Source organism: Apteryx mantelli, chromosome 1 (assembly GCF_036417845.1).
Source record: "Apteryx mantelli isolate bAptMan1 chromosome 1, bAptMan1.hap1, whole genome shotgun sequence".
Lineage (NCBI taxonomy): Eukaryota > Metazoa > Chordata > Aves > Apterygiformes > Apterygidae > Apteryx > Apteryx mantelli.
Genome location: NC_089978.1, coordinates 52,756,800 through 52,768,874, shown reverse-complemented (window position 1 = coordinate 52,768,874; position 12,075 = coordinate 52,756,800).

The window sequence follows — 12,075 nt, the reverse complement described above, 5'->3', positions numbered from 1 at the left end:
ACCCCAAACTAGCCTAAGGGATTTGTTTTTCCTCTTTGATTTTGCTTATTACTTTCAGCCCATGAGAAGTATTCCATGTCCTCAGAAAAAATTCTTTTGTCTTTCACGTGACTCAGCTATTACTCCTTACTGCTGCGGTCATTAGCACTAATAAATACACCATGTGCTGCTTAGGACCACATGTGAACTTTCAGTTCCAGCATTAGTCTCCTGCTCCAATCAGAAGTGGCCTTCTATGCATTTGACAGAAAGCGAGCAATCCTATACTTCAAGGCGTTAATGCTATGTGTAAGTCAATATTAACCTAGTAGTATTTTTGCCCAGTTACTCACTAGATATCTACATAATAATGTTATATATATGTATGTGTGTATGTATGTATGTATATATGTGTGTATAATGAGAGGGTGCAATGCACATTATATTAAGATGTCATCTATGTATTCCTTTTTAGTAGATTATACTACTCTATAGCTTGTTATAGAATATATAACTGAACTCCAATTTAATTTGTACATTTAATCAAACAACATTCACTAATGAGCTGTAAAATTGTTTTTTTCACATGCAAGACACAAATACAAAAACACTATGGTTCTTTAAATATTTTTTGCCTAGGTTTCCTTTATATATAAAAATTCACTTCAGATTATCCAAACTATTTCTTAACCTTCTGGTGATTAGCTGGGGAAAGACTTCCTTAACAGTTTGTCCTTTACAAAATTATCTTTTATTTAGGATAGACTTATGGCCAGTGGCATTGATGAGATATTTCTCTCAATATTTAACTATTATGAGATAGTAAATGTAAGTCTTGAGGTAAGTTATTCTGCTGAAAGAAATGTAAACTTTTCTGTAAGATACTGTAAGAGACTTTGGTTTATTTTCATATATTTGTCCTACTGTCATGAAGTAAGAAATAAACTTTTCATCAAGAGTTCAAATGGTTCCTAAGCAGTAGACACAACAGACATATTAGCTGTGAATTAATCAGAGTATATTAAGCTAAATTTTAGCTTGGGCCATAATATCTGAACTGCTTCATGTCACTGTCATCATACTGCTACTATGTTTTCCCAGCTACTAAAGTTAATATATAACACATTTTGATCTGACAGGAAAGAATTTCATAGCATCCCGATGCCTTCCAGATTTTTTAGGATTTGCTTTTTGGGGGAGCCTCCTACACAAGCTTCATTCCTGAGGTTAACAGCTCCATTCTTCCAGGGGATAACAGCTGTTACTGAGAGGTAGCACTTAGCCTTGTACTTCTTTTTATCTCCTCCATTGCTTTGAATTAACTAGTTCTAATCACTCTTGAAGTGCCAAAATTACAAGAAAATTATCTCTCACAGTAATTTACTCCCGGTCAGAGTCATAAGGCAACAACATTTCCTGAGAACTTGAAAATTTACAAGTTTTCCAGCCAAATCAATTCAAACAACTTCAAAGTTTATCTGTCAATAGTTTGGTTTTTTTTATTAAGAGCATAGTATATGCTTAAAGTTTTAGTAAGACCCAAACACTTAATGCATTGAGTTTGTGCTGTGATAGTGGGAAGCTTACAGGGCTGATTGTATATTTTGCAGAGTGCATGGCATTATAATTTAGTCCCAGGAAAAATGTATGAAAATGTTATAAGGGATCATGGAAGCCACTAATAATTTGTGTTGCAGGACTGAATATAATACTCAGATTTATTTACAATAACCAGTATTTTTTTCATTTAATGTCAAACATCAGACAATGATGCTAAAACAGACTCTTATGACAGGACAATAGCACCTGCTTCTGCACAAACGCTGAAGCAGAAAAGGTGCCTTTGTTTTCAAGGCAGGAGGCGTTGGTCTTATGACAAAAACAAATAAGTAATCTCCAACTATCTTTTGCAAAGAAGCCACTTTATCACTTACTGCTATCCTCTTCTCTTTTCTGAACTCTTAGTCTTTACTTGCTGTGCATTGTAATGAATTCATATTTTATATTCTTACGATGGTTCCTGCTTAACAAGGAGCCAAAAAGTATATTTACCTTTTTAGAACTAGGAAGGAAACATTCCTGTTCCCAGTCAACGCTTTTATAAATTTCCCTTCCACTAAGATGAAAGCCAGAACATCAAACTGTTGTCAGTAGTCAGGTAAAGTGAAATATTATGATAAAAATAGATTGTTAGATGTTGATCTTTTTGATTAATTTATATATCTAAGAAAAAAAAGACTAAGTCTGAATTTTTCACTTAAAAAATATTGTATGTTACCTTTTCACAGTTTCAACTTCTGAAAACAAAAAATTTGCTTGAACTGACCGTTTTATTTTTGTTATGGATGAATTAACTTTTGGAAGCAGGGAAATTGTTGAAAGATATCTTATTATACAAAACTAATTGTATTTGAATTCAAATAATGTTTTAATTCAGGATTTCTACATATTAGATATGTACAGCAAAATAAGTTTATTTAGAAAAAAGATCATTAACTCATCTTAAACTTTTTTCTTTATCTAAACCAAAAAGTCTTTTTTACCTCCAGTTGAAATATTCATGATTTTTAATAACATTGAATCACCAAACTGGGTACCAGAGTAAAGTATGTGTACAAGCAATATTAGATAGATAGAATTTAACCATGTTTTATACGTTAGCAGATTAGTCAGGAAAAAAATTCTCCTTTGTGCATGTTTCTGTAGAAGTGGTTTATAGGAGTTTTAACTCTGACAATTACAGAAATACTTTTCATACTTAACTTTGAAAATCAAAGAATAAATCATGTTGGAGGCAGAATAAAGTCTCAATAAAAAAATGTGATGAGTGTTGAAAACTGTTTACATAATTTAATCCTTTTTTTGTTTGTTTACCTGAATTTCTTATGGATTTTTTTTTCCCCTATCTGCATGTTTCTTTTCCTGCTGAAGAAAACAAACAAACAAACAAAGGTTCTAAAGGAGCAACTCAGGAAAGTTAACAAGGCTTAAAAAGCATGAAATTGAACCAACAGCTAGGTCAGTCCTATTTTTTCTTTACTTTTCTATCAGAAAGGAGTACAGTAAACATAGCTTACCAACACTGCAAGAAAAAATAGGAGCAACAGTCATCTTTCTCCCCAAATTTATTATCAATTTCCAGTTATTTTGTTAGATCAATACAAACACAATACTATATCCATAAAATATGTTGTTTTTAGCATTACCAGTTTTCATTCAAAAATGGGGCATAGGTTCCTGAACTCCCAGATAACATCAGCTTTCTTTATTTTACCTATTCAGCATTTTACTGTGTTTGTATTGGCTTGCTGCTCCAGCTACTTACGTACAGTGTTGAAAAAATCTGTGAAACGAAATACCTCTTGAATTAAATAATTATTTCACATAAATATTGTTTTATGATTGCTGATAAAATGTGAAGAAATGAGAAATAAACAAGCTTTATTGCTACTACCAAACAAATGCTTTTAAAGAACATTAAAAATTGTAAAACAAAAACAAAAACAAAATCTTTCATGAAAAAAAGCAGAGGCACTCAAAATCCCCCAATGTGTTTAACAGGTGTGGTTATGATTATGTCAAACTAGACTAATGATACAGTACTTCATAGAATGACCTGGGTAGTAAAAGAATGAAAGAGAGAGAGAGAGAGAGGCAACAGGGGCCTTGGCCTGGTTGTGATGTATTCCTATGCATTGAAGAAAGGCAGATCGAGACAGAGCAGTGGTAGCCATTTGGAACATCTCCCCCAGAACGGTAGCCATTTGGAACATCTCCCCCAGAACGTATAAGGTTCCAAAGAATTTTAAGAATACATAAGTGGCTCTAGTATCAAAAGAGCAGGGAATAGACTATCTCAGGAAATTATCTTAACAGACATTTCAGTAAAACATCTGCCACCTCAGCTGCAAACAGCTAGAACTTGAGGCAAACTTTAGAAGTTCAGGCATCAGTAAATTAACAAGAGAAAACAGGTATAATATAGATGTGACAGGATTTTTTTTCCTTCTATTTAGGCATGCTATATTTAGACATTCAGGCTGCTATGGGCATGTCAGGATGTAGAAATGAGTATGTCATTGTTTATCAGCATTTTGGTTCTCATGGGGGACTTCAACCACCCCGATATCTGCTGGAAAGACAACACAGCTAGGCACAAACAGTCCTGGAGATTCCTGCAGAGCATTGGTGACAACTTCTTGACCCAGGTGGTGGAGGAGCCAACAAGGAGAGGTGTGCTGCTGGACCTCGTACTAACAAACAAAGAAGGACTGGTGGAAGATGTGAAGGTTGGGGGCTGCCTTGGCTGCAGTGACCATGAGATGGTGGAGTTCAGGATCCTGCGAGGAGGCAGCAGGGCACCAAGTAGGATCGCAACCCTGGACTTCAGGAGAGCAAACTTTGTCCTCTTCAGGGACCTGCTTGGAGGAATCCCATGGGTTAGGGCCCTAGAAGGAAGGGGTGTTCAAGAGAGCTGGTTAATATTCAAACATCACTTCCTCCAGGCTCAAGAGCGGTGCATCCCTATGAGTAGGAAGTCAAGCAAAGGAGGCAGGAGACCTGCATGGATGAGCAAGGAGCTCCTGGCAAAACTCAACCAGAAGAAGGAAGTCTACAGAAAGTGGAAAGGGGGACAGGCCACTTGGGAGGAATATAGGAATGTTGTCAGAGTATGCAGGGATGCGACGAGGAAGGCTAAGGCCCGTTTGGAATTAAATCTGGCTAGAGATGTCAAGGACAACAAGAAGGGCTTCTTCAAATACATCAGCAGCAAGAGGAAGACTAGGGAAAATGTGGGCCCTTTGCTGAATGGGGTGGGTGCCCTGGTGACGAAGGATGCAGAGAAGGCAGAGTTCCTGAATGCCTTCTTTGCTTCAGTCTTTACTGGTCAGGCCAGCCCTCAGGAACCCCAGACCCTGGAGGCAAGAGAGAAAGTCTGGAGAGAGGAAGACTTTCCCTTGGTGGAGGAGGAGTGGGTTAGAGATCATTTAAGCAAACTTGACACCCACAAATCCATGGGCCCTGATGGGATGCACCCACGAGTGCTGAGGGAGCTGGCGGACATTATTGCTAAGCCACTCTCCATCATCTTTGAAAGGTCATGGAGAACAGGAGAGGTGCCCGAGGACTGGAAGAAAGCCAATGTCACCCCAGTCTTTAAAAAGGGCAAGAAGGAGGACCCAGGGAACTACAGGCCAGTCAGCCTCACCTCCATCCCTGGAAAGGTGATGGAGCAGCTCATCCTGGAAGCCATCTCCAAGCATGTGGAGGAAAAGAAGGTGATCAGGAGTAGTCCGCATGGCTTCACCAAGGGGAAATCATGCTTAACAAATCTGATGGCTTTCTATGATGGAATGACTGGCTGGGTAGATGAGGGGAGAGCAGTGGATGTTGTCTCCCTTGACTTCAGCAAGGCTTTTGACACTGTCTCCCATAACATCCTCATAGACAAACAAGCTCAGGAAGTGTGGGTTAGATGAGTGGACAGTGAGGTGGATTGAGAACTGGCTGAATGGCAGAGCTCAGAGAGTTGTGCTCAGTGGCACAGAGTCTAGTTGGAGGCCTGTAGCTAGCGGTGTCCCCCAGGGGTCAGTCCTGGGTGCAGTCTTGTTCAACTTCTTCATCAATGACCTGGATGAAGGGACAGAGTACACCCTCAGCAAGTTTGCTGACGATACAAAACTGGGAGGAGTGGCCGATACGCCAGAGGGCTGTGCTGCCATCCAGAGAGACCTGGACAGGCTGGAGAGGTGGGCGGAGAGGAACCTCATGAAATTCAACAAAGGGAAGTGCAGGGTCCTGCACCTGGGGAGGAATAACCCCATGCAGCAGTACAGGTTGGGGGTTGACCTGCTGGAAAGCAGCTCTGCTGAGAAGGACCTGGGAGTGCTGGTGGACACCAAGTTAAGTATGAGGCAGCAATGTGCCCTTGTGGCCAAGAAGGCCAATGGTATCCTGGGCTGCATCAGGAAGAGTGTTGCCAGCAGGTGGAGGGAGGTGATTCTCCCCCTCTAGTCAGCCCTGGTGAGGCCACATCTGGAGTACTGCATCCAGTTCTGGGCTCCCCAGTACAAGAGGGATGTGGCACTACTGGAGCAAGTCCAGCGAAGGGCCACAAAGATGATTAGGGGACTGGAGCATCTCTCTTATGAGGAAAGGCTGAGAGAGCTGGGCCTGTTTAGCTTGGAGAAGAGAAGGCTGAGAGGAGATCTTATCAATGTGTACAAGTATCTGAAGGGAGGGTGTCGAGAGGATGGGGCCAGACTCTTTTCAGTGGTGCCCAGCGACAGGACGCGAGGCAATGGGCACAAACTGAAACACAGACACTTCCATCTTAACATGAGGAAAAACTTTTTCACTGTGAGGGTGACAGAGCACTGGAACAGGTTGCCCCGAGAGGTGGTGGAGTCTCCTTCTCTGGAGATATTCAAAATGCGCCTGGATGCAATCCTGTGCAATGTGCTCTAGGTGACCCTGCTTGAGCAGGGGGGTTGGACTAGATGATCTCCAGAGGTCCCTTCCAACCTCAGTGATTCTGTGATTCTGTGATTTTAGAGAAAGACTTGGAGAAATATTTTATGACCAACATGCAAAATATTTTAAAACACACTGAAAGAAATCCAAATGGCAACTTTTCTAGGGAAGAACTTTTCTCAGTATATTTCCTATAGTAACCAAAATATGTTTAACTTATGGGTAATGTGCTAAAGAAGCTTTTGTTTATTTAGAAGATGTGTGGGTTTAAAGCAAAGTTAACTATGTCTTCTAATTCATTTAGTAGTAGAGTCAACATTGGCAATTCAAAGAGGATGATGTCTTGAAATGCTTTCTGTAAGTCAGAAGGAAATTGGTTCAGCTGGGTCAACAAAAAAGTCAGACATCCATTCGATGCTGCTACCTGGTATAAGGAAGAACAAGGTTTTTTTACTTCCCATCAGCATAAAGAGGAGATCACTCCTAAGACTCATTCCTTTGAGGTACACAGAATGCATAAAGAATTTCACTAATACTGGTGTGCTCTGAATTTCTGTTTCAGGATTATTATAGGTAGGCTTCGGTATCATGTCCTTCCTTTAGTTACTTTTCATTAAGAGCCAGCTCTCTAGTACCTAAAGAGGAAATAATTTCCTTCCATTGTCTTGGAATTAGTTTAATACAGTTTCAGTCTAATACATTCAATCCATTTCTGTTATGTATGCCATATGTTTTGTGCATATGGATAACTTTGCCTCTCATTGGAGAAACATATAGAGTGGGATCTGGTTCAAGATTAGGACAGCCAAATGTAGGTGTCTATGTAGAAGTATTTGTACATCATTTTTGCCCATGGAGAATTAATCAATGCAACCTGTGGAGGCCAGAGTGAGATACAGCTGAGGAGATACTAGAACAGATAATTACATAGTTGCTTAGCATCGTTTTGGGTGCTCTAGGATTCCTAAGGCATCTATATAGGCTTTACTGATATAATTTATAGAAGACCCTTATAGAAGAGTGGCAGTGTGAATGACATTAGATGCTTATAAGTGAGCGACAGAATTTTGCCCTCAACATCTGCTTGAGAGGATTCTGAATCAGCATATCCAGCTAGGATTTTAACACTGGTGCAGCCAAACTAGTATGAACCATTTTCAGCACAGTCTTGGAATACAAACTTAAAGGCTCTAGAGGTCATTATGAGTCTGTTATCACTACAAAGAACTAGACTGTCCAATCTAAAAAGAAGAAGAATAAAAAGAAAAAAAAAAAGAAAAAAAATATTCAAAAATTTGACCCTATCGATAAAAGCCTTATAGTAACTATAGATGTTACCTATCAGCTCCTATTAATATCAGTTATATAACTAAAAGTTGCATAATTTGCTGAGTGTATTTGAGCTACAGTATCAAATACTAATCTTTCATATAAAATGTTTGTAGGAATCTTTTAGAAAATGTCCAAGACAAATTCACACGTACAATAATGCATACCAGAATGGAAGTCTTTTGTGTAGATTGCTCTTTTTCAGAGCAGTGGAATCTCAAAGCATTATCACTAATGCAGCAACTAGACGCAAAATAATTTCTGATTATATAGCATATCATCATACCAAATCTGTTGCCTTCAGAATTTAGTCTAGTATTTTCATAAACAGTAACACTGTGTCAGTTCACTCAGGAACCGTGTTTCAATCACAGCAACATCCCCATCTTTGAGCTATATTACCTGTTAGCAAAATGACAGAATTTCTCTTCATAATTTATCTTCGTTGTGACCCGAATCACTAGGGATTTTTCCCTTTTATTTAGTACATCTTTTTCTAAAACCTGTATAATTAGTATTCTCATATGTGATCACTGTCTAAGTTTTTATGCAGATATTTCATGGGTCAGGCAAAACAATGTTTTCACAACCTGTAGAGTAATATAAAATAATATACGTCCACTTTGAACACAGGATGTAAAGCAGGATGCAGGAAATATGTTTAACTGCTAAAACATTTTGAGCGCAGTTCCACTAGCAGTCATTGTCTCCAAGTCTTCTAGTCTGGAACTAATAAATCACCTAGATAGATTGATGGAAAGTATTTCGAAAGAAGTTACCAGTGATCAAGTCTGGGTGTTAAGAGATATTCAAAGTAAGCAGCATGAAAAATCCAAAGAGACTTTCATTTATGTAATTGGGCTGACACATGGCAAATGAAATCTGATGTTGACAAATACACAGCAATGTATGATGATAGGAAAAACACAGGCCTTAAATGTAAGTTAAATGGAACTTTTTTTTTTTTAATATCCTAAAATAGCTCTTAAACTAGGAGCAAAGATTTCAGAAAAAGTTCAAAAATACATGGAAGGAAGATTTAAAAAATGAGTTATCTTACAGACCCGCATTAAGAGTGGCCCACAATAATTATAATTTTTGTTTTTATGGTAATTAGTAACTATTTGTTGAATAACAATTAAATATACATATTTTACAAAAGAAGTGTATCATACAGTCAAGTGGTAATAAGCTCTACAGATAAAAATAGAAAGAGATATTCACTTGTGATCTGGCTTTCATGTTATCAGTTGTATTTCTTGGAACATTTATATTTTTGTAGTAAAATACTACACTAATACTAGTGTACTAATACTACTAGTAAAATATATTTACCGTATTTTGGTTGAAGGGTTATTTGACTGGTATCTATTTCCCAGTTCATTCAGAAACCAAAATCATTGTGAGATATTCAGATATTTGATTCGTATTATTATGGTTTATAATACATAATAGCCATTATAAAAATTCTATACTGTCATTTCCTTTCAGTGCCCGCTTTTGAATGAAGTAACTCCTATTCCAGGGTATATTGAAAGAATTTTGCTTGGTGATTAAATGCATGTATCTAAAGTGTTGCCCTGTTGGTTATTACATGTACTGAGATAGTATCTGGACTTTTTCTGATCTGTACTTCTCTGACTGTTCTCCAAATTGTGCCTGACTGCTCAATTAGATGCATCCCCCTACCTGAGAAAAGAACATCAGTCAGTTTATGACTACAAACATTTTTTATTTAATATTTCCTAAGGACAGTATTTATTTCTGGAGGAGAAAAAAGCTCAGAATGACCAATGTACTTAAGCTGTTTTGTTTTTTTTTTTCAGGGACAGTAAAAGGCATGTGTTTCTTGTGTAACATTAAAAAAAGTCTAAGGTTTTCCTCAAGAAAAAATAGTAACTTGTAACAAAATTTTCAACAAAATTATAGGCTTCAGTACTGTGTGCTAAAACTTGCTTTTTATTGGGCTAATATAAAAACTTCAGCACTTTGATTATGTATGGGCAAAGATGGGTTGCCCCCAGTTTGATAGACAGGCACATTCTGAGTTAGTGGCACTTTGGAGAGAGAATTATACTTGCACAAGTGGATAGAAAACGCATAAAACAGTGGGCTGTGATTTAAATCAGCATGCATTTCTAACAGAAAAGCTTCCTGAGAGTCAAACTGATTTGTTTGAGATGAAATGATTAAAAAGAGTGGCACTAATAATACATCAAGAGAAAGTTAAAGCAAATCAAACTTTCTTATAGTTGCCTGTACCTGTAATATAGGCATCTTTAGTGATTTGTGTCTTCCATTATTCTGAAAGTATATGAAAGTCACTTTGAATGTCAAGTTTACATATGCATTGGTGGTGGTGCAGTTCTTGTTAAAGAACAAGAAGTTAACATAATAGTTAAAAAGAAAAGGAACACAGAGTTAAACTCTGTTCTTGAGATATTGTGCCACATATAAGTGAATGAAATAATAAACATATAATTAAGTGGATTCATCCTGATAGGATGAACTAAGGCTTGAGCTTCAGCCCTTGTTTCAGCTTTTTCTTTCAGTTCTACATGCACTTGCATTGACAAAAAATAAAGAAAAAGAAAATGACAGTATTTACCACCTGTTCCTCCATGTCTTCATCACTAATTGTCTTTTAAATGCAGCTTCTCAGCCTTTGTACTCCAGCTACTTCAGCATTATTCTATTCCCAATGTCTCTGCTGATCCTCTGTAATTGGTACTGCATGCCCAGTATGCATCTTTTTGGTGTCAGTCAAAGCCTACAAATATTTGTTCCCCAGGCTAGTAGACTCTTTTCAAACAAGCTTTTAATATCTCATATCACTGGTTAAGACTTAAGTTGTGTTATCTCAATGCATCCTTTCTTTAATTTGCTTTATGTAATTAAAAATAGAAGTAGTCCTTACTGTTTCTAAGCTTGACTGGAAATACACAAAACATCATGTTTAATTTGAGGTGATGGAATGATTTGAATCCTGATCGGGGGAAGAAAAATGCAGTTTCTTCTACAAAGAAGCCAGAAGGCCTGAGTAAACTGACTTTCAGTCTATGGGAAATCTATGATACTGATCATTCACAAGAAAATAAAATTAGATGTCTAGTCAGATGAACAAATGCACAAAATGAGCAACAAATCTTTGTACATTCCACAGCTGTTGATGTAAAGAAAAAAAAAACATAGTTATGTGTGGTTTCAAATATTTCTAAATATTTTTTTCAAAGTGTAAAATATCAGTAAAGTAAATTAAGAACCTATATTAAGAGATATTCTTTGGTATATTTTCTTTGGTACTTTTTTTTTTTTAAAGGAATCCAAGGAATATCAATTCAGAGAACATACGGAATAAAAACTGAACGAAACACAGGATATCTGGCCAGTTTGTGATTTAGTTGTTTTCTGACAACGTACTAAAGCCAAACCATTGGACAAGTTGCTTTACGGCACATGCACCCAAAATGAAGTATTTTCCCTAAAAATGCTAAATAAAATGAGTGTTTTTGTCAGTTTCAGCACTCACAATACTTGCTGTATTAGGCTGTATAAGGAGAGGATGTGTCCAAGCTTTTAACCTGGAGGACTTTGTGGCAATGATCCTGAAAGCCTTGTGAGATATGGGGGTGAAGTTTAGCTCTGAGGAAGCAGACCACTGGCGGGGACTCTAGGAATGCCTGATTCCAAACTCACAGACAAGGAGTTTGGAAATCTTGAGAGACCTGCGGTAGGTACAGGGATAATGGTGCTCAGGGACCTTCACTTGTCTACCTAAGGGACTTTGTGGCCACTTGTACATTTCTAAAAACATCTACTCCTGAATGCCACAAAGCCGGGTGGTTCTGAGAGTCTTGAGTCTGTTCAAGGCTAGAACAAAGTTTATCCACACTACATATCATTTGCCCACGAGGCTGCTCTGAGCCACACTGGATGTTCTCATGGTCCTAAGCTGCAATTGCTATTTTCTGCCTCTCTGTCATGCCTCCCCCCTCCCCCGCATTGAAAGTCTCTGAAATAATGTAAAACCAGTTTTGTAGCCCACTTGGCTAATGATTTATTAGTTTGAAACTGCTGATATGTTCCATGCCCTGGGATGAGAATTGCTGAGGCTGAAAAACACCAGGATAATTTAAAAGCCTTTGGAAGACAGAGGGAGTCAAAACCATGCAGTCTTAACCATACCACCTTGAGTGAACTTTCTCTTAAACTTTGTTTGGGATGAAATATACTAAGTTATTTAACTGTATAGCTTTATCCTGTAAGCTTCTAGACTCCTATTTGTGTTCAAGT